This window comes from Stomoxys calcitrans, chromosome 1, assembly GCF_963082655.1.
Source record: "Stomoxys calcitrans chromosome 1, idStoCalc2.1, whole genome shotgun sequence".
NCBI lineage: Eukaryota > Metazoa > Arthropoda > Insecta > Diptera > Muscidae > Stomoxys > Stomoxys calcitrans.
Window position 1 is genome coordinate 21,851,575 of NC_081552.1, and position 23,628 is coordinate 21,875,202.

General features: G+C 39.4%; 1 protein-coding gene across 5 annotated transcripts in view; it reads left to right on the forward strand.

The window, feature by feature from the left end:
* LOC106085041 (endothelial zinc finger protein induced by tumor necrosis factor alpha) overlaps window positions 1–23,628 on the forward strand; it is a 165,163-nt gene that overhangs the window by 118,813 nt on the left and 22,722 nt on the right. For all 5 annotated transcript variants that reach the window (XM_059360906.1, XM_059360910.1, XM_059360915.1 and 2 more), the window contains exon 2: window positions 5,091–5,179. The gene's annotated coding sequence lies outside the window, so the exon portion shown is untranslated. The remainder of the gene's footprint in view (window positions 1–5,090; window positions 5,180–23,628) is intronic.

Consider the following 23,628-nt stretch of genomic DNA (forward strand, 5'->3'; position numbering starts at 1 on the left):
AGTATACCGATCGACTCAGAATCACTTTCTGATTCGATTTAGCCATGTCCGTCTGTCCGTCTGTGAGTTCATGTATTCTTGTAATCAAAGTGCAGGTCTTACTCGTTGTCCTATCATCACGAAATTGTGCACATATCACTTTTTTGGCCCAAGGACAAATGCTATTGATTTTGATGAAAATCGGTTCAGATTTAGATATAGATCCCATATATATGTATCGCCCGATTTGCACTTAAATGGCCGTAGTAGCTACAATTTACTGATCCTAACATATCTGCCAGATTTCATCAAAATCGCTTCAGGTTTGGATATAGCTCCAATATATATGTATCGCCCGATTTACACTTATAAGGCTGTAATGAACACAATTTGTAAACAATCTGCACAAAATTTGGCACGGATTGTTTTGTTACTGATCTTAACATATGTGCGAGATCGGTTCAGATTTGGATGTAGCACCCATACATATTCATCGCCGGCCATATAGGCCGTAGGAACGACAACAATTTTCTTACGATCTGTTTAATAGTCGGTTCAGATTTAGATATAGCATATATATAATTATATAATGTCCGACTTTATAAGTGTAGGGAAGGGCGTAGGGTATTATATAGTCGGCTCCGCCCGACTTTTGCCTTTCCTTATTGGTTTAATTTTAAAAAATTTCGGTAGGCTTAACTCTTTGAAAATTAGTTTGTCAAAATACTCATGCCGATGACTGTATTATCCGAGATCATTCGCGTAATGAACAACGTTGCTGTGGATTTGTATATGCAGTTTTCATCGTGTCAGCTTCTGCTGTATAAGACAAATGAAAGACTTTACGCATGAACAAATTATTTTTAAAATTAATTCATATTCCGCTCTTATTGATATCCTGCAATAATTTTCTCCCAATCAACATTTTTTGCGAGTGTGTTCACATTTTTATACCCACCACCGTAGGATAGGGGGTATATTCATTTAGTCATTCCGTTTGCAACACATCGAAATATCCATTTTCGACCATGCAAAGTATGTATATTTCGGATCGTCGTAAAATTCTAAGACGATTTATCGATGTAAGTGTGTTTGTCCGCCCGTCTGTTGTTATCTCTCTACAGCCTTCAAAAATTGCGGTATTGCGCTGACATTTGGCACAGATACGTATTTTTGATACACGCTGATTAAGTTCTTGAACGGGCCAAATCGGACCATATTTGGATATACCGATCTGCCGCTAAAAGGGTTTAATGCCCATAAATGCTTTATTATACCCTCCACCATTAGATGGGGGGTATACTAATTTCGTCATTCTGTTTGTAACTACTCGAAATATTCGTCTGAGACCCCATAAAGTATATATATTCTTGATCGTCGCGACATTTTATGTCGATCTAGCCATGTCCGTCCGTCCGTCTGTCTCTCGAAAGCACGCTAACTTCCGAAGGAGTAAAGCTATCCGCTTGAAATTTTGCACAAATACTTCTTATTAGTGTAGGTCGGTTGGTATTGTAAATGGGCCATATCGGTCCATAACCTGATATAGCTGCCATATAAACCGATCTTGGGTCTTGACTTCTTGAGCCTCTAGAGTGCGCAATTCTTATCCGATTGGAATGAAATTCTGCACGACGTGTTTTGCTATGATATCCAACAACTGTGGTGAGTATGGTTCAAATCGGTCCATAACCTGATATAGCAGCCATATAAACCGATCTTGGGTCTTGACTTCTTGAGCCTCTAGAGTGCGCAATTCTTATCCGATTGGAATGAAATTTTGCACGACGTGTTTTGTTATGATATCCAACAACTGTGCCAAGTATGGTTCAAATCGGTTTATAACCTGATATAGCTGCCATATAAACCGATCTTGGGTCTTGACTTCTTGAGCCTCTAGAGTGCGCAATTCTTATCCGATTGGAATGAAATTTTGCATGACGTGTTTTGTTATGATATCCAACAACTGCGACAAGTATGGTTCAAATCGGGCCATAACCTGATATAGCTGCCATATAAACCGATCTTGGGTCTTGACTTCTTGAGCCTCTAGAGTGCACAATTCTTATCCGATTGAAATGAAATTTTGCACGACGTGTTTTGTTATTATATACAACACCTGTGCCAAGTATGGTTCAAATCGGTCCATAACCGGAAATAGCTGCCATATAAACCGATCTTGGGTCTTGACTTCTTGAGCCTCTAGAGTGCGCAATTCTTATCCGATTGAAATGAAATTTTGCACGACATGTTTTGTTATGATATCCAACAACTGTGCCAAGTATGGTTCAAATCGCTTCGTACCCTGATATAGCTGTCATATAAACCGATCTGGGATCTTGACTTCTTGAGCCTGTAGAGGTCGCAATTATTATCCGATTTGCCTGAAATTTTGTATGACGGATTCTCTCATTACCATCAACATACGTGTTTATTATGGTCTGAATCGGTCTATAGCCCGATACAGATCCCATATAAATCGTTCTCTCTATTTTACTTCGTGAGCCCCCAAAAGGCGCAATTCTTATACGAATTGGCTGACATTTTACACAGGTCTCCAACATATAATTTAATTGTGATCTAAACCGGATCATATCTTGATATCGCTCTAATAGCAGAGCAAATCCTTTCTTATATCATTTTTTGCCTAAGAAGAGATGCCGGGAAAAGAACTCGACAAATGCCATCCATGGTGGAGGGTATATAAGATTCGGCCCGGCCGAACTTAGCAGGCTTTTACTTGTTTAACCTTTTTCGCTGTGGTGAGTAGTTCAAGTCTTCCCGCTATATTTGGCAGCTATATCATAGATCTGCCGATGAAGGTTCTGAAGCCCATAAAAGCCGCATTTATTACCCGATTTCGCTGAAATTTAAAACAGTTGATTATTATGACCTAAGTATGGTTCAGATCGGACTTTATTTAGATATAGCTGCCATATAGACCGATCTCCCGAGTAAAGGTCTGAAGCCCATAAAAGCTTTATTTGTTAACGGATTTCGCTGAAGTTTGAAACAGTGGATTATTTTAAACCGATCTCCCGAGTAAAGGTCTGAAGCCCATAAAAGCTTTATTTTTTAACCGATTTCGCTCAAATTTGGAACTGTGAGTATTTTTACGCCTCCCAACATAGGACCCAAATATGGCCCAGATCGGGCTATATTTAGATATAGCTGCCATATAGACCGATCTCCCGAGTAAAGGTCTGAAGCCCATAAAAGCTTTATTTTTTAACCGATTTCGCTGAAATTTGGAACTGTGAGTATTTTTACGCCTCCCAACATTGGACCCAAATTTGGCCCAGATCGGGCTATATTTAGATATAGCTGCCATATAGACCGATCTCCCGATTAAGGGTCTGAAGCCCATAAAAGCTTTATTTTTTAACCGATTTCGCTGAAATTTGGAACTGTGAGTATTTTTACGCCTCCCAACATAGGACCCAAATATGGCCCAGATCGGGCTATATTTAGATATAGCTGTCATAGAGACCGATCTTCCGATTAAGGGTCTGAAGCCCATAAAAGCTTTATTATTTTAACGATTTCGCTCAAATTTGGAACTGTGAGTATTTTTACGCCTCCCAACATAGGACCCAAATATGGCTCAGATCGGGCTATATTTAGATATAGCTGTCATATAGACCGATCTCCAGATAAAAGGAATTGAAGCCCATAAAAGCTTTATTTTTTAACCGATTTTGCTGAAATTTGAAACAGTGAGTAGTTTTAGGTCTCCCGACATCCGTCTTAAGAATGGTTTGAATTGGATTGTGTTTAGATATAGCTTCCATACAGACCGATCTCCCGACAAAGTGTCTAAAGCCCGTAAAAGCTTTATTTTTTAACCGATTTCGCTGAAATTTGGAACAGTGAGTAGTTTTAGGCCACTTGCCATCCGACCAAAATATGATAAAAATCGGACTTAAATCTGTTAGACCACTCAATGTCCGTGCCGAATTTGGGTTTCATAAGTTATCCAATTTTCAGCGGATTGTGACGAAATGGTGTTTACATATATATACCCGAGGTGGTGGGTATCCAAATTTCGGCACGGCCGAACCTTATGCCTTCTTACTTGTTATTATTATTTAATCTAATTCATACTTTAATATCACATATCGTTGAATGACTTATTTTCGTCATCGGTTTTTTGTTGTTTTGAACTTACTTTAATGTATATAAATATTTACCTTATTTTTATTTTTAATACATCTTAAGTGAACTAAGTATAGAATGCCTTCAAATTATCGTCACCAGCTGCTACGGGTGTTGAGGTAGTAGTAGTGGTGGTGTTTGACACTGTTTGTGTGTGCTTACACTCAAGCAAAAGTTATTTTTGTCAACCGCACAACGACCACCACAGAAAAAAAATGAAAAAAAAAAACGATATTTAAATTATGCAATTTCATGAAATGCAAAACAATTAAATAAATAAACATCAACCTGAATTGTGGTAAAAATGTTTTTGTTTATTAAGTGAGGGCCCGTCGTTGTCGTCGTCCGTTCCAACGAAAAAGATGATTGTATTAAAATCGAATTATCTTTAGGTTATTCAAATATACATTTTAATTGCTGCTACATACTCCCAATCAATTTGTGTATTGTATAAATAAACGAATTAAATAAATCCCCATTGCTTTACTAAGACATTTGTTATCGTTGTTATTTCTACCGGCCATTGGCCAACATTTTGGCGCAATTTTCTTAGCTTTGTTTGTTTCTTTCTACGTATGTATATAAATTGTGTTGGGAGAGAATTGGCAAGAAAAAAAAAATTAGCAAACTTTTATGTTATTTTCAATTTGTTTATATATTGGATTGCCCAAAAAGTAATTGCGGATTTTTCATATAGTCGGCGTTGACAAATTTTTTTACAGCTTGTGACTCTGTAATTGCATTCTTTCTTCTGTCAGTTATCAGCTGTTACTTTTAGCTTGCTTTGATTTGATTAAAGTTCATTCTAAGTTTTATTAAAAATGCATTTACTTTCTTTTAAAAAACCCGCAATTACTTTTTGGGCAACCCAATATAGTTATAAATGTTTTTTTTTTTATTTTATTTTCTTGATTCTCATTCGCTGATGCAATACGTTTACATTTGTTTATTTACAGAAGCAGAAATTATTGCTAAACAACAATTTTGGCTTAGAATTGCAAAATTTTCTTTAAGGATACCCTTTGGATTAGTATCGAGGAAAGAGGTGAGTTTATTTGAACAATATATGTGGGGCCTCCAAAAAATATGCGCTTTAATGAAATATTGTGCCTACAAGGTTATTGCTGGCTTTTACAATTAAACAAACAATTATATTGCCTGAATATGTTGCATTAGTTTCGGTGAACCTTTGACCAGGAACATGAAATGTTTCGCCATACACCATGTCGGCTGGTGAACAATTAATAGTATCTTTTACCGAAATTCTTAATCTAAGCAATACTTAAGGCGAAGACCTTACCCATTGGGTTTTGTTGTGACATATCAATGTTCAACTTTCGATTGTGGATGATACTCGTCGAACGTTTGAATCATGTTCACAAAAGCTTTAATAGATTCCGAATAGTATTCGATGTGAACTGACGTCCTCTGTCTGGTGAACCACATGGAGATACCCAGCCACTTAAGGAAAAAGTTTCAGCTGTAATATTCGGCATTGGTATTGCTTCCATCCATCGGGTAAATCGATCAAGGCAGGTAAGAACCAACCAATGTCCAGCTGATTATTGAAATGGACCAACCATACGAGCGTTGCCTTTTATATTTCGCGATTAAAGAACACAACAAGTAAGAGAGTGCTAAGATCGGCCGGGCCGAATTTTATATACCCTCATCTCTTTTATATATATTTTTTTTATATTATAGTCCGATTCGGACCATAAATGAATTGAATGCTGTCCATTGTCATGGACAGTCCATTGGGATAAGAATTGCGTCTTGTAGTGTAAGCAATCGAGCAAAATCGGGAGGTCGATTTATATGGCAGCTATATCAGGTTATGTGCCGATACAAACCATACTTAGCAGAGTTATTGCAACAAAAAAGCTCATGCAAAATTTCAGCCAAATCGGATGAGAATTGCGCCCTGTAGAGGCTCAAGAAGTCAAGATCTCAGATCGATTTATATGGCAGCTATCGCTTCTCCTTGATGGCTGTATTCAATTTGTCCAATTGTTGACAGTAAACATCCGAATTAATCGTTTGGTTCCTTGGAAGCAGCTCAAAATATACCACACCCTTCCAATGCCACCAAACAGACAGCATAACCATCTTTTGGTGGATATCAGCCTTTGAAGTGGTTTGAGCTGGTTCACCATGCTTGGACCATGATCGTTTTCGACTAACGTTGTTGTAAACAATCCATTTTTCATCTCCAGTTATGATTCGTTTTAAAAACGGATCGAATTTCACAAGCTGTGAAAAAATTTGTCAATGCCGACTATATGAAAAATCCGCAATTACTTTTTGGGCAACCCAATATAAAAATCAATTTGTGTTTGTTTGTCAGTTTGTTTGTTTGGTTGTTTATAAATAGACTCAAAAACGGATGAACCGATTATCTTGAAATTTCTACAGATGGTGCATAATGATCCCGTGGTGATATAATTTTTTGATATCTGAAGGGGGAACGGACCCTCCCCCTTACCCTAATTTTCAGAAACGTCAGATGTTGGAGATGGGTGGTGCGATTTAAGCGAAATTTTGGGTGCTCTCTTATAGTAACCTAAAACCAAAAATTTGGTATTAAAATTTCGGATGGTACCTAGGGGGCCACCTAGGGCCCACCCCCAAAATCTACAAAATATATGTATAGACTAATCTCGACAATATGGGACTCAAATGAAAGGTATTTAAGATTAGAAAACGTATCTGATATCCAATTGTCGGACCAAGTGTTTGGGGGACCACACCAACCCGAAAACACCCCTATATGGGACTCCAATGAAAGGTATTTACGAATTTGATATCCAAATGTGGGACCAAGTTTCTGGGGGTCCACCCCTTCCCCAAAACAGCCCCCAAACATGACTTATTTACTGACCAGGGCAATATGTGTCTTAAATAAGAGCTATTTGAGTGTAAAATACGAATCTGATATCCAAATGTGGGACCAAGTGTTTGGTGGGCCGCCCCTCCTCAAAATCATGCCACAAAGAGGACAAATTTACGATCATATCAATATGGGGCTCCAATGAGCAATGGGAGTTAAGCACGAATCGGATATCAATATTCGGGAAAATGTTTCTATGGGGCCACCCCACCCACATAACACCACCCAAATAGGAAGTATTTGCTGACCATTGCAAAATGGTGGTCAAACCGGTCATGTTTGCCGACTATGGCAATATGGGGCTCAAATGAAAGGTATTTGGAAGTAAAGCACGAATCTGATATTAACATTCGGGACCAACTGTCTAGGGGACGTCCCAACACCATAAAACCCCCAAATAGAAAGTAATTGCTCAACAAGACAATTTGGGTCTTCAAGACAGTGGATTTCAATATTGACAGTTTTTGAGGTCCATACCCCAAACCGGGAATATTTGCTGACTTTTGCCATAAGGGGTTTAAATGAAACGTATTTGCGATTAGAAAACGAATCTATGATATCTATTTTCGAGGCCATTGCCAATATGGGATTCAGATAAATGATATATAGATACATGAGAATAGAGCACGTAGCTGATATTTAGAGGGCTTAGTGTTTGAGGAACCATCCCACTCCCCAAAATACCCCTAAATCTGGCATATTTACCGGCCATGTCAATGTGGGGCTCATATGAAATTGAGCTCCACTGGTCCACTTTCGGGACCAATTTTCTGGGGGCCTACCCCTTTCTCAAAAAAAAAAAAAAAATCCAACAACTGTGCCAAGTACGGTTTGAATCGGTCTATAATCTGATGTAGCTCCCATATAAACCGATCTCCCGATTTAACTTCTTGAACCCTTACAAACCGCAATTTTTGTCCGATTTGGCTGAAATTTTTCATGCGGTGTTCTGTTAAGACTTCCAACAACTGTGTCAAGTACGGCCCGAATCGGTCTATAGCCTGATATAGCTCCCATATAAACCGATCTCCCGATTTGACTTCTTGAGCCCTGACAAGCCGCAATTTTTATCCGATTTGGCTGAAATTTCGCATGCAGTGTTCTGTTAAAACTTCTAACAACTGTGTCAAGTATGGCCAGAATCGGTCTATAGCCTGATATAGCTCCCATATAAACCGATCTCCAGATTTGACTTCTTGAACCCTTACAAACCGCAATTTTTGTCCGATTTGGCTGAAATTTCGCATGCAGTGTTCTGTTAAAACTTCTAACAACTGTGCCAAGTACGGTTTGAATCGGTCTATAACCTGATGTAGTTCCCATATAAACCGATCTCCCGATTTGATTTCTTGAACTCTTACAAACCGCAATTTTTGTCCGATTTGGCTGAAATTTTTTATGCGGTGTTCTGTTAAGACTTCCAACAACTGTGTCAAGTACGACCCGAATCGGTCTATAGACTGATATAGCTCCCATATAAACCGATCTCCCGATTTGACTTCTTGAGCCCCGACAAGCCGCAATTTTTGTCCGATTAGGCTGAAATTTGGCATGCGGTGTTGTGCTAAGGCTTACAATAATTGTGCCTAGTACGGCCCAAATCGGGCTATAACCTGATATTGCTCCCATATAAAAAATTTCCCGATTTGACTTCTTGAGCCCTTACAAGCCGCAATTTTTGTCCGATTAGGCTGAAATTTGGCATGCAGTGTTCTGTTAAGACTTCTAACAACTGTGTCAAGTACGGCCCGAATCGGTCTATAGCCTGATGTAGCTCCCATATAAAACAATTTCCCGATTTGTTTTCTTGAGCCCTTACAAGCCGCAATTTTTGTCCGATTTGGCTGAAATTTTGTACAAAGTGTTCTGTCAGGACTTCCAACATCTGTGCCAAGTACGGTCCAAATCTGTCTATAACCTGATATAGTGCCCATCTCCCGATTTGACTTCTTGAGTCCTTACAATCCGCAATTTTTGTGCGATTTGGCTGAAATTTTGCTGGTTTGACAGAAGCTTGGTATGTATATAAATTTATACCAGAATCCATAGTGGTGGGTTCCCAAGATTCGGCCCGACCGAACTTAGCCCGCTTTCACTTGTTTTTTTTTTTTTCTAAAATTACACAAGCGAATTTTTATAAAAGTGTTTCATATTTAGGAATTACTAATCATTAATTCAAGAGGTTTCATTGGATCAAAATCACGTTGAAATTGAAATGAAAAGGCGCTTAAGAGAACAACACAAAAGCTTGAGAAAAATGCAAGCATTCCTCTTAAAGGTGTGTCTAATCGATGACGTGCCTTTGAAAGTTTCTTTCAGCGTAAACTTAACAAAAAATTTCCTTTAAGTGATTTGCTTTGCATTGCGTTGTTTGTGCCTATGGCTCCCCAACTGAGACTTCTCGCCTCGGCCAAGTGCCATACAGACGAACAACATTTACGGGTATTTGTTAATTTGTGAAATCGTCTGTTTGCGAGATATGATCTCGTTTTGTCATCATCATCACTAAAAATAACAACAAAAATAGCAAAGAGCCGAGAAAAACAGTGGCGAACATGGCAAAAATAATTGTTTGCCTCAGTCTTCGTCGTCTTAAATTTTTGTCGTTTTTTTTTTTTTTGGGTGAAAGTTGCAAGCACTTGTCTGAATGTTGTTGGTGGTCCGTTTTCCTCACACTGCTCTACAATCGAGAGTCGTTCTGTCTGCGCGCCAGCTATGATGGCCTCCCTCGGTGTGTGTGTGTGTGTATTTATTTGGCAATTGTAACAACAACACTTTGAATGTAACAAGCTGTCGGCTAACTCCCTCTCTTCCCTCAACTTCAACATACATTTTTGGGGTCTGTCCTCATCTAATGAATTTATCATGTTACTTGGATTTTTGCAATGGTTGCTCCACCACACCGACTCTGTTTACAACTTTAGCCAATAAAAAGCGTTAATACTACTATTTTGGTAATAGAGAAAAAATGTTTTAATGAAAAATATGGTGGTGGGTATAAAAAAACAAAACCTGTCTACCGCCATTTGAGCGACGGGATCTTGGCCACATTGCATAGAAATGCACGAATGATTTAGCAATCTTGGAGTTTGCCACATTCTGTAGTCTTATAGTAAAGCCTCTCACTGTGTGTGTACTCTGTTCACGTTTCACATGAGTGCAATTGAGTTTTGAATTGAATACCTGCCACACGGTAAAAGTGGGTGGAGTCTTAGACATCAACATCAGCCACACCGTTCAAGTTGAATCAGTGTTTAAGTGCTAATGGCAATACTGGTAGTCATCAGTGTGGCAAATTACAATCAACATGATTCCGTAAACTTCAAAGTGAAGATGCCATGTGTTTGTTGTCTAGAAGATCACTTTTCACCATTGAAGGTGCCGACGGCCTGTAACAATGTTTGTTGTGCCACTGATCTGGGACTTCTATGGCGACTTTTGCCGCCAAGATCTCATTGGCTTGGAAAAAGTTGTGAAGGCCAATGGAAATGACTGCTATCGCATTACATTCGCATTTTAGCCCAACAAAGACTTTGTTCTGAAAAAAAGTAGCATGTCAAGTAGTTTTCTAATAGCTGCGCGTGAAAACCAAGCAATTTAACGGCGGGAAAAACTAGATGTTATTTTAAAAAGAACATTTAAAAAAATTATATTTAAAAAAAAAATAAACCCAGTGATATGTCAATAAAAATCGTTCAAAAACCAAAAAATCAAGAAAATTTATTTAGAAACGATGTATAAACTTTTTTTCGAGCATAATCGATCGCAGTGATTGTACAAAAAGTAAGATAATAAAATTTTATTAACAAATACTTCTTATTGGTGTAGGTCGGTTGGTATTGCAAATGGGCCATATCGGTCCATTTTTTGATATAGCTGCCATATAAACCGATCTTGGGACTTGATTTCTTGAGCCTCCAGAGTGCGCAATTCTTATCCGATTGGAATGAAATTTTGCACGCCGTGTTTTGTAATGATACCCAACAATTGTGCCAAGTATGGTACAAATCGGTCCATAACCTGATATAGCTGCCATATAAACCGATCTTGGGTCTTGACTTCTTGAGCCTCCAGAGTGCGCAAATCTTATCCGATTGGAATGCAATTTTGCACGCCGTGTTTTGTCATGATACCCAACAATTGTGCCAAGTATGGTACAAATCGGTCCATAACCTGATATAGCTGCCATATAAACCGATCTTGGGTCTTGAATTCTTGAGCCTCTAGAGTGCGCAATTCTTATCCGATTGGAATGAAATTATGCACGACGTGTTTTGTTATAATATACAACAACAGTGCCAAGTATGGTACAAATCGGTCCATAACCTGATATAGCTGCCATATAAACCGATCTTGGGTCTTGACTTCTTGAGCCTCTAGAGTGCGCAATTCTTATACGATTGGAATGAAAATTTGCACGACGTGTTTTGTTATGATATCTAACAACTGTGCCAAGTATGGTTCAAATCGGACTATAACCTGATATAGCTGTCATATAAACCGATCTTGGGTCTTGACTTCTTGAGCCTCTAGAGGGCACAATTCTTATCCGATTGGAATGAAATTTTGCACGACGTGTTTTGTTATGATATCTAACAACTGTGCCAAGTATGGTTTAAATCTGTCCAACCTGATATAGCTGTCATATAAACCAAAATTGGGTCTTGACTTCTTGAGCCTTTAGAGTGCGCAATTCTTATACGATTGGAATGAAAATTTGCACGACGTGTTTTGTTATGATATTTAACAACTGTGCCAAGTATGGTACAAATCGGCCCATAACCTGATATAGCTGTCATATAAACCGATCTTGGGTCTTGACTTCTTGAGCCTCTAGAGGGCGCAATTCTTATCCGATTTGAATGAATTTTTGCACAAAGTATTTTGGTTTGATATCCAACAACTGTACCAAATATGGTTCAAATCGGTTCATAACCCGATATAGCTGCCATATAAACCGATCTAGGGACTTGACTTCTTGAGCTTCTAGAGGGCGAAATTCCTATCCCATTTGGCTGAAATCGCATGACGTATTTTATTCTTACTTTCAACAACTGTGTGAAATAAGGTTCAAATCGGTTCATAACCCGATATAGCTGCCATATAAACCGATCTGGGATCTTGACTTCTTGAGCCTCTAGAGGTCTCAATTATTATCCGATTTGCCTGAAATTTTGTACGACGGATCCTCTCATGACCATCAATATACGTGTTTATTATGGTCTGAATCGGTCTATAGCCCCATACAGCTCCCATATAAATCCATCTCTCTATTTTACTTCTTGAGCCCTTTGGGGGCGCAATTCTTATTCGAATTGGCTGACATTTTACACAGGTCTCCAACATATAATTTAATTGTGGTCCAAACTGGACCATATCTTGATATCGCTCTAATGGCAGAGCAAATCTTTTCTTATATCCTGTTTTGCCTAAGAAGAGATGCCGGGAAAAGAACTTGAGAAATGCGGTCCATGGTGGAGGGTATATAAGATTCGGCCCGGCCGAACTTAGCACGCTTTTACTTGTTTTTTTTTTTCAAATTTCAACAAAATCGGGTAATAAATAAAGCCTTTGTGAACTTCAGACCCTTAATCGGTACATCGGTCTATATGACAGCTATATCTAAATATAGTCCGATCCAAACCATATTTGAGGCGGATAAGGGGTGGCCTAAAACAACTTACTGTTTCAAATTTCAGTGAAATCGGATAAAAAATAAAGCTTTTATTCACTTCAGACCCTTTATAGGGATATCGGTCTGTATGGCAGCTATATCTAAATATAGTCCGATCCCAACCATATTTGGTACGGATGTCGGGAGAACTAAGGCTACCTACTGTTTCAAATTTCAGCGAAATCGGGTAATAAATACAGCTTTAATGGGCTTCAGACCCTTTATCGGCAGATCGGTCTATATTGCTGCTATATCTAAATATAGTCCGATCTGAACCACATTTGGGTCCTATATTAGGAGGCATAGAACTACTCAATGTTACAAATTTCAGCGAAATCGTTTATAAAATTAAGTTTTTATGGGCTTTAGACCCTTTATCTGGAGATCGGTCTATATGGCAGCTATACCTAAATATAGTCCGATTTGATCCATATTTAGGTCAGATATCAGGAGGCTTTAGATAACCTGCTGTTTCAAATTTCGGCGAAATCGGGTAATAAATAAAGTATTTATGGGCATTAGAGCCTTTATCGAAAAGTCGGTCTATGTAGCCGCTATATCCAAATATGGTCCGAGTTGGCCTGTTCAAGAACTTAACCAGCGTGCATCAAAACGACATATCTGTGCCAAATTTCAGCTCAATATATCAATTTTTGAAGGCTGTAGAGTAGTTACAACAGACGGACGGACAGACGGGTAGACAGACAGACACACGGACATCGTTTAATCGTTTTAGAATTTTACGACGATCCGAAATATATATACTTTCTAGGGTCGGAAATTGATATGTCGATGTGTTGCAAACGGAATGAATAAATGAGTATACCCCCTATATCCTACGGTGGTGAGTATAAAGATTCTGCCAACTCGTATAAGAACATTGACCTGTTTAAAGGATCAAGTCAAATCAGTGGATCGGTTTTTACTGTAACTATTTGGGCTATACTTGGCTTAGATATTGTAAGTCTTAATAGAAGACATCCTTTTAAGGTTATTTTAAGTCATAATTGGTTCCGGCTTATTAAAAACGGTGCCCTGTAATAGCTGAAAAAGGAACACTGCAAACTTTCCCATGAACATTCTTGTGAGGAGCAGAGCTTATACTACTCTTATATAAATGAGTTCTGTCCAATTCAAGTTAAATCCTAATTATAAAGGATCTTCTAATCATAGCACGATGGCCTCGATATACTTTAAAGGTGCTTAATACTGGTATCTCGAGGTATTACAAACTGAATGATGAAGTAAGTTTACTCCTATCCTATGCTCCACATATAAAGAGTGATTTTTTAGGAGCTATAGGAAAGTTTTTCAAAATAAAAAACACATAAAATTGAGAAAAATGCATGAAATCTTTATTTGAATCGATAGTACGGTCCATATAATTTAATGTTTGAAGATTATTTCATGCTATCGTTGACCGTGACTGCGCCTCAAATGGTCCATCCGCTTAGTCCAATTTTGGCATACTCTTTCCAACATTTCGCCCGGTATCTCACGAATAAATGATTCAATGTTGTCTATCAATGCGTCAATTGAAGCGAGATTCTCTGTATAGACATAAGCTTTAACATAGCCCCCTAAAAATAGACTTAAGATGTAAAATCGCACGATCTAGGCGGTAAATGGACCGGTCCCTAGCGTGAAATAAAATAATCACCGAACTCGCCTCTCAAAAAGTCCATTGTTAAGGGTGCTGTGTGGCATGTGGCACGGTCTTTTTGAAACCACATGTCATGCTCTTGTCAAGTTCTTGCACTTTGGGCAAAAAAAAGTTTGATATCGTCTCACGGCAGCGCTCACCATTCAGAGTTTCGTTACGATTCGCCTCATCTTTGAAGAAGTACGGTTCAATGATGCCACCAGCCCATAAGCCGCACTTTGACTTTTTCTGGATTCATTTATAGCTCTTGCAATGCTTCTGGCTGATCTTCAAAATTCAATAATTTCCGATCGTTGTTGGTTTATAAGACGCTTCATGGTTATATAATAGACCAAACTGAAGATGTTTGACAGTGAAACAAAACACTAAACGTGCGTGTTAGGCTTTTCGACATCCGTGTAGTAAATGGTTGAGATCGGTCTTTAGTTGGATATAGCTACCTAAAAGACCAATATGAGGGCATACATTATGCATTTTTAACTAGGCTTATGACGAAAGGCGATTTACATATATACCCGATGTGGTGGGTATTCAAAGTTTGGCCCGGCCGAACTTAATGCCTTTTTACTTGTTTTAATTGAAAACGCTTTTATTTTTTATTGGAAAAAATTCGGAATATTTTTTTCTGTGTGGTGGTTGCTACAAATTCCTAGCTACGCCAATGCCAGAATCCAATGTGGAATAACTAGAATTCATTTTGGATTCACTACAATCCTTACGGGATTACCCAAAATACGTTGCGAATCCACCAGAAGCCATTGCGGTTTCTCTAGATTCCATTGTGGATGTCATAGAAACCATCGTGTTTTCCCTAGGATTCCTAGTCGATTCTCTAAATCCATTGTGGATTCCCTAGAGTTCAAAGTGGATTCTCTCGAATTCGCGACAGTTTTTAAGTAATCCATTATATTTTCCAGGGAATTCATGATGGTTGCCAGTGCATCCTTTGTGGATTCTCTAGAATCCATGATAGATTTTAAAGAATCCATTATGTTTTCCAGGAAATCCATGATGGTTTCCAGGGATTCCCTGGCAATGCTAGAATCCATTGTGTTTTCAATAGAATCCAATGTGGAATAACTACAATTCATTTTGGATTCACTACAATCCTTACGGGATTACCCAAAATACATTGCGAATCCACCAGAAGCCATTGCGGTTTCCCTAGATTCCATTGTGGATGTCATAGAAACCATCGTGTTTTCCCTAGGATTCCTAGTCGATTCTCTAAATCCATTGTGGATTCCCTAGAGTTCAAAGTGGATTCCCTCGAATTCGCGACAGTTTCTAAGTAATCCATTATATTTTCCAGGGAATTCATGATGGTTGCCAGGGAATCCTTTGGGGATTCCCTAGAATCCATGATAGATTCTAAAGAATCCATTATGATGGTTGCCAGGGAATCCCTGGAAACCATCATGGATTCCTTAGTATCCATCGTGAATTCCTTAGAATCCTAGTCGATTTCCTAAAACCATTGTGTTTATTGTATTTTCCGGAGAATCCATTGTGGATTCCTAAGAATCCATGATAGATTTTAAGGAATCCGTTATGTTTTCCAGGGAATCCATGATGGTTGCCAGGAAATCCATGATGATTTTCAGCGAATGCATCGTGTATTCCTTGGTATCCATCGTGAATTCCCTAGAACCTATCAGAGAATCGATTGTGGATTTCCTAGGATCCATCATAGATTTTAAGGAATCCATTATGTTTTCCAGGAATCCATGTTGCCAGGGAATCCATCATAGATTTCTTAGTATCCATCGTAAATTCCTTAGATTCCTAGTCGATTCCCTAAAACCATTGTGGATTCCCTAGAATCCATTGTAGATTCTCAGGAATACATTGTGGATTCCCCCTAATCCATGACAGTTTTTAAGGAATCCATTATATTTTCCGGGAAATCCATTGTGGATTCCTAAAAATCCATGATAGATTTTAAGGAATCCATCATGTTTCCCATGGAATCCATAGTGGTTTTTAGGGAATCCTTTGTGGATTACTTAGTATCCATCGTGGATTCCCCAGAACCGTATCGTAGATTCCGAAGAATTCATGGTATATTCTCTAGAATCGAGGATTCCTTGTAATTTCTAAGAATCCATGGTGGATGCCCTATAATCCACCGTGAGTTCCGTATATTACATTATGGATTTTCAACAATCTATTCATGATATTTGCTGTCAGTCTTTGTTTCCCTAGTCTGCCATACATTTTTCCCTCTTATCATCATAAATTCTCTATTATAATCATAGATTCCCTTTACTCCATCATGTATTCCCTGCAATCCATCATATATTTCTTATAATCGGTGCTGATTTTCTAAAAAACACTTAGAATTTGTGTTTCATTACTAAGAATTGCTCATGTATTCCTTAATATCTTAAATGGCCTTTCTAGCCTCCAACTTGGATTCCTCAAAATCCATCATTGTATCCTAAAGTCCATCCATACTCGGAAACTCCATCCATCTATCTTGGATTCCTCCGAATATATCACAAATTCTTTAGAATACATCAAATAATCCGTAGAAGCCATCGCGGATTGCCCATAATACTTTGGAATCAAAATTAGATTCTCTAAACTTTCACATGGATTTCCTGGCAGCCAGCATAGAAGACCTAGCATCCAGCTTGGATTTAACTGAACTTTAACAACTTAAAATTCCTCAGGATCCCGATTTTTCCGAATCAATCGTGACTTGTGATATTCACAATATTTTTTTAAAATAAATTTGGGAATCACTAAAATCGGATTTTCTTGTCCGTCTATGATGCTGAACGTCTGGGTTCGAATCTTGGCAAGAAAATCAGAAAAAAAGTTTTCAGCGGCTCACATTTGGTATAAACTTTTCCCCCAAAGAGGTATAGCAATGTGTCACGCAGTTCGGAATCGATTATAAAAAAGAGGCCCCTAATCATGAGCTTACATTTGAATCGGACAGCACTCATTGATATGTAAGAAGTTTACCACTGTTCCTCAATGGAATGTTCATGGACAAATTTGCACATTGCTTCCTTCTGACTGCCTTGAATTGCCTGCTTCTTTAGTGACTTCAATGCCTTCATAATTTGAGTTTCACATGCGAGGGTTAAACACCATAACAAATCACTTGAAATGTAGTCGGTCATTCATTTCATTTACTAGCCCCCTCGGCCACAAAGATACGCTATTAAGAACCTTTTTCTTTATTCTCAACTCTTTTTACTTATTCAAGAGGGGATAAGATCGCCAACAACAATACTTCCATAGTATATCAAATCGATTGCAGAGATTCATTCGTAACAAAAGCAACAACATCAAAATCGACATCAACATCGAGAAGCAACAACATTGGCCGCAATGCCAGCAATTAATTCCACCCGATTCTCCAATGCCACGACTGAATGAAGCGAAACAAAGTCATGATCATCTGTTAACCAGACCCCCGGTCCCTGGCCACGGTGATTTGCTGAGGCATTCATGGACTGCTATTTTCGATTTTTGTATTTTAAGGAGTGCCTTGTGCCACCACAAGACTGACAGACAGACAGACATCTCTCAACTGGAATACAAAATACCCGCGAATTCTTGTCTTCTTGTCCTCCTTTGTGGCCCCCTCGTCATTGGGTAAAAAGTGTTTTGGCTAAGTGGGGAAGTCCCTTCATCCACCCAGCAACTCCTTTAATATCACACATGCTAGGCTATGACAATGCAAAATGAATTTCGCAAATTTTTTGCCTGTTTTTTTTTTTTTTTTTTTTAATGCGGGATCAAGGTCTTTATTTTAATTTTTGCTTTATTTTTTTTTTCATTGAGGAGAGAAACAGGGTTAAGAATTCTTTTGTTTGTGTGTGGCTTTCATATTTTCTATCTGCTTTTTGGATATATTGGTAATTTGATTTGCCAAGTGTTTTCTTGTGTTTTGGTGTGCTCATTATTTTTATTTGATTTTTTAATTTTTTTTTTGGTGTTGAGGCAGATTTTTTGCAGGCATTTGTCAATGATGTCATCTCTCATCTGTTATCATAATTAAACTTACAATAATGAATGGGCGATTTGTTTGAATAAATTCGTTGCAATTGGTTTACTATGATACAAAACTAATGGGGAGACTGCTGTAGATCTAGGCATTTTTTTTGGGGTTGCTTGTTATTGGAATTTCTCAATCCCAAATTAGATTTTGTGAGACTACAAAAGTTTTTTGTTAAAAATATAGTTTTTGCTGCTGACCAAATGCCCGGCCCTTAAACGGCTGAAACATTTGCTGAATCTGCAACAGATTGTAATAAATTCTCAGTGAATGAACCCCCAATGGAGTCTCAATTATTAAGACTCCATATTTTCAAAATGTAGAAAGGAGTAGCCTTAACTAAAGGAGCCCTCTACCTTATGAGTTTCCAAGCGAGTGCATACGTACTCCGAGAAGATTTTTTGAAAATTAAAAACAAACAAGTAAGGACGAGTTAAAGTCGGGCAAAGTCGACCTTTGAACCGATTTCTATAAAATTTACCAATAATATTGAGATTTATAAGAGAATCCCTCGAGCAAAATTTCGTGAGATTCGGTTAACAAATTACTATATATAAGCAGTTTTAGACCAAATCGGACGAACATATATATGATAGCTATATTCGCTTTTCTGCGAACAGGTCGATAGCGTTAATGACGCCGCCAAGATAAACAAGTAAAAAGTCATTAAGTTCGGCCCGGCCGAACTTTGGATACCCACCACTTCGGGTATATATGTAAACCGCCTTTCATCAAAATTCGGTGAAAAATTCATAACTTATGTCCCATATCAGTTATATTAAAATATGTTCCGATTTGGACCAAATACTAATAAGTGCAGTAGATATATCTAAAAATAAACCGATCTGAACCATATACGACACGGATGTCGAAAAGCCTAACATAAGACTTTGTCAAATTTCAGTGATATCGGATTATAAATGCGAATTTTATGGGGCCAAGACTTTAAATCGAGATATTGGTCTACATGGTCTACATTACATAAAAATGTCGAAGAGCCTAACATAAAGCACTGTCCCAAATTTAAGCGAAATCGGACAATAAATGCCTCTTTTATTGGCCCAAAACCTTAAATCGAGAGATCGGTCTATATGGCAGCTATATTCAAACCTAGACCGATCTGGGCAAAATTGAAGAAGGACGTCGAAGAGCCTAACCAAAGTCAGTGTCTCAAATTTCAGCGACATCAGACAATAAATGCGTCTTTTATGGCCCCAAAACCTAAAACCTAGATATCGGTCTATATGGCAGCTATATCCAAATCTGGACCGATCTGTGCGATATTGCAAAAGTATGTCTAGGGGCTTAATTTAACTCACTGTCCCGAATTTCAGCGACATCGGACAATAAATGAGCATTTTATGGGCCCAAAACCTTAAATCAGGAAATCGGTCTATATGGCAGCTATATCCAAATCTGAACCGATCTGGGCCGAATTGAAGACAGATGTCGAAGAGCCTAAGACAACTCACTGTCTCAAACTTCAGCAAAATCGGATAATAAAGGTGGCTTTTATGGGCTTAAGACCCGAAATCGGAGGATCGGTCTATATGACAGCTATATCCAAATCTGGACCGATCTGTGTCAAATTGACGAAGGATGTCGATGGGCCTAACACAATTCACTGTCTCGAATTTCATCAAAATCGGATAATAAATGTGGCTTTTGTGGGCCTAAGACCCGAAATCGGAGGATCGGTCTATATGACAGCTATATCCAAATCTGGACCGATCTGTGTCAAATTGACGAAGGAGGTCGATGGGCCTAACACAATTCACTGTCTCGAATTTCATCAAAATCGGATAATAAATATGGCTTTTATGAGCTTAAGACCCTAAATCGGAGGATCGGTCTATATGGCAGCTATATCCAAATCTGGACCGATCTGAGCCAAATTGACGAAGGATGTCGAGGGGCCTAACACAATTCACTGTCTCGAATTTCATCAAAATCGGATAATAAATATGGCTTTTGTGGGCCTAAGACCCGAAATCGGAGGATCGGTCTATATGGCAGCTATATCCAAATCTGAACCGATCTAGGCAAAATTAACGAAGGAAGTCGAAGGGCCTAACACAACTCCCTGTCCCAAATTTCAGCGAAATCGGATAATAAATGTGGCTTTTATGGGCCTTAGAACCTAAATCGGAGGATCGGTCTATATGGTAGCTATATCCAAATCTGGACCGATCTGGGCCATATTGACGGAGGATGTCGAAGGGCCTAACACAACTCACTGTCCCAAATTTCAGCAAAATCGGATAATAAATATGGATTTTATGGGCCTACGACCCTAAATCGGCGGATCGGTCTATATGGGGGCTATATCGAGATATAGTCCGATATAGCCCATCTTCGAACTTAACCTGCTTATGGACAAAAAAAGGAATCCGTGCAAAATTTCAGCTCAATTTCTCTATTTTTAAATACTGTAGCGTGATTTCAACAGACAGACGGACGGACATGTTTAGATCGTCTTAGATTTTTACGCTGATCAAGAATATATATACTTTATAGGGTCGGAAATGGATATTTCGATGTGTTGCAAACGGAATGACAAAATGAATATACCCCTACCGTCGGTGGTGGGTATAAAAAGTTTCTATCAAAATTCCATGTCCAAACTGAAACTTTAGTAGACGACATGGGAGTGAGAGCAGAGACAACGGAGAACATGTTGAGGCTTTTGTGAACCCATTTTCCACAGGATACAAAGGGACTCACGGAGACACCGGAATCTTGGAATAATGACGTTGATCGAAGGTTTATAATAACGGAATTTATGGTGAAGGAATCCTTGAGGAGCCTCAAACCATTTAAAGTCACCCGGACCTGAGGGAATATTTCCGGCGCTACTACAGAAAGAGGCAGACTATGTGGCGCCTCGTCTGGGCAACATTTTTACATCGTGCCTAGTACTTTCATATACTCCGAAAGCCTGGCAGGAGGAAAGGGTGGTGTTTATACCCAAGCGCGGCAAGCAAGTTATGTGACACCAAAGGCCTACCGACCCATAAGCCTTACGTCCTTTCTACTCAAAACCATGGAACGTATTGTGGACACCATGATAAAGAGTATGACATTCAGCGAACTGCTCAAATACAAACAGCATGCCTATGTCAAGGGAAGGTCGGTGGAGACTGCCCTTCACGAGGTTGGGCATAAAATAGAAGAATCCTTCGATGCCAAAACGTACACACAGGAGGTATGCATTGACATGGGGGTATGCGGGGGCTGTGCGGACCGACACACTGATCCAATCCTTAGACCAATACCGGGTGGATTCGGTCCTTAGAGACTGGATAAACCATATGCTAAGGAACATCTGGATAAATTGTGTGTCCCATGGCATAAATATAAGGGAGAATGTGGCATAGGGCACGCCACAGGGGGGCATTTAATCACCACTCCCATGGGTGATCACCATAAATGACCTTTTACGGATACTGACTGAGATGGGATTTGTACCCGTCTGCTACGCAGACGATGTTATAATACTTCTAAGGGGTAAGGATCCGAACCAGCTATGCAGAAGGGTCTTGCATATGGCATATGACTGGGCTAGACCCAGAGGTCTCAATGTTAACCCAGAGAAGACTGAAATATGCCTGTTCACGAGGAAGACGAAGGTGGGCCAATTTAACGCACAACGTTTCTTCAATAAGACGATTTCGATATCTGACAAGGTCAAATACTTAGGTTTGATCCTGCACAGGAAACTGAATTGGAAGTGTCACAGTCAGGAGCGTACTGAGAAGGCTCACAGATGTTGGGCACTATGTAGACGTGCCGTAGGCTCGAAATGGGGCCTGAATCCTAGGATAGTCCACTGGCTCTATAGGAGTGTGATTAGACCAATACTTACTTACCCCTCAGTAGTTTGGTGGACTGCCAGGGAGAAAATGTGCAACATAAGGACCATACAACAGGTTCAGAGAACATGTTGTCTTGGCATAGGTGGAGCGATAAGGACTACTCCCACTACGGCACTGGAGACTATTCTAGATATCCGACCCATTGACATACAGATTATGTATGAGGCAGCCACTGCGGCTATGAGACTTAAGGCGAAAGGAGAATGGATTGAGGATGGGAGCAGTTCATACCATCGCGGTATAATCGAGGCGGCGATAGGAAACCTGATAGGAAGGGAAGAGGTTTCCGATCGGATACTTGAGATGAACCTTGAAGTCGAGTGCGAGGCACTGCTGCCATCGGCACAGTCTTGGATTGACGGAACCCTCCTAGTATTGCCATCTGGAAGATCATGTTACACGGATGGATCAAAGCTAGAGGACAGGGTAGGCCTGGGGGTTTACATTGAGAACCCAATGACTGAGATCTGTTTTAGACTGCCTGACCATAATACAGTTCTGCAGGCGGAGATCCGGACGATCACGGAATGCGTGAAGTGGTATGGTGCTAACGCGAGGACGTCGAGTGTGAACATCTTTACCGACAATAAAATTGCCATAAGGGCAATAACAACCAGGACGGTAAGAAGGAGATTAACGCCTTCTCTGAGGATGGCAAAATACGCATCGTTTGGGTGCCGGGCCATAACGGAGTAAAGGGATATGAAAGGGCAGACGATTTGGCGGTGAAGGCCAGAGGACTTGGTTAACCCGAAGCCTTTCGGGTCGACGCAGACCGAGTTAAGGGAGTGGGCGACGAATGCGCATGCAACATTGTGGAACAGCAAAACGGTCGGTAGGACGGCGAAAATTCTATGGGGGATCCAGATCGTGAGAAGACGAGGCTATTACTGAAAGGAAGCAAGAAGGAGGTCAGTATAGCTATTGGTACCATAACGGGACCCACAGGACTACGAGCTCACTTATGTAAAATCGGTGCGGCAAATGTAGGGCATGCGGGGAAGATGAAGAGACGTTGGAGCATTTCCTTTGTCATTGCCCTTTCGTCGTCCTTAAAGTAGGAGAGAGCTTACAGCCTTTTAGAGAGAGTATATGACCTCTTATGATCCCTTTTAAAGAGTTGAGGCAGAGTTGGCTGCGTATAGAGGGTAGAGGGCTTTATGGTATTTGCCGACCATATACTCTACCTTATGGCGGAGTATCCTTTATAATCGTCTGCAGGAAGTCTACAATTTCTTGTGGTTGACAATTACGAGTCAAAGTTTCCTTTTGGTTGTCTTACGGCAAAGTTCGACATTTTTCGGTCAACGGTTAATAGGGACTCCATTCATATAGAAAAGGCATTTGAAGTTCGTATAGCAAGGATGGGTACCAACT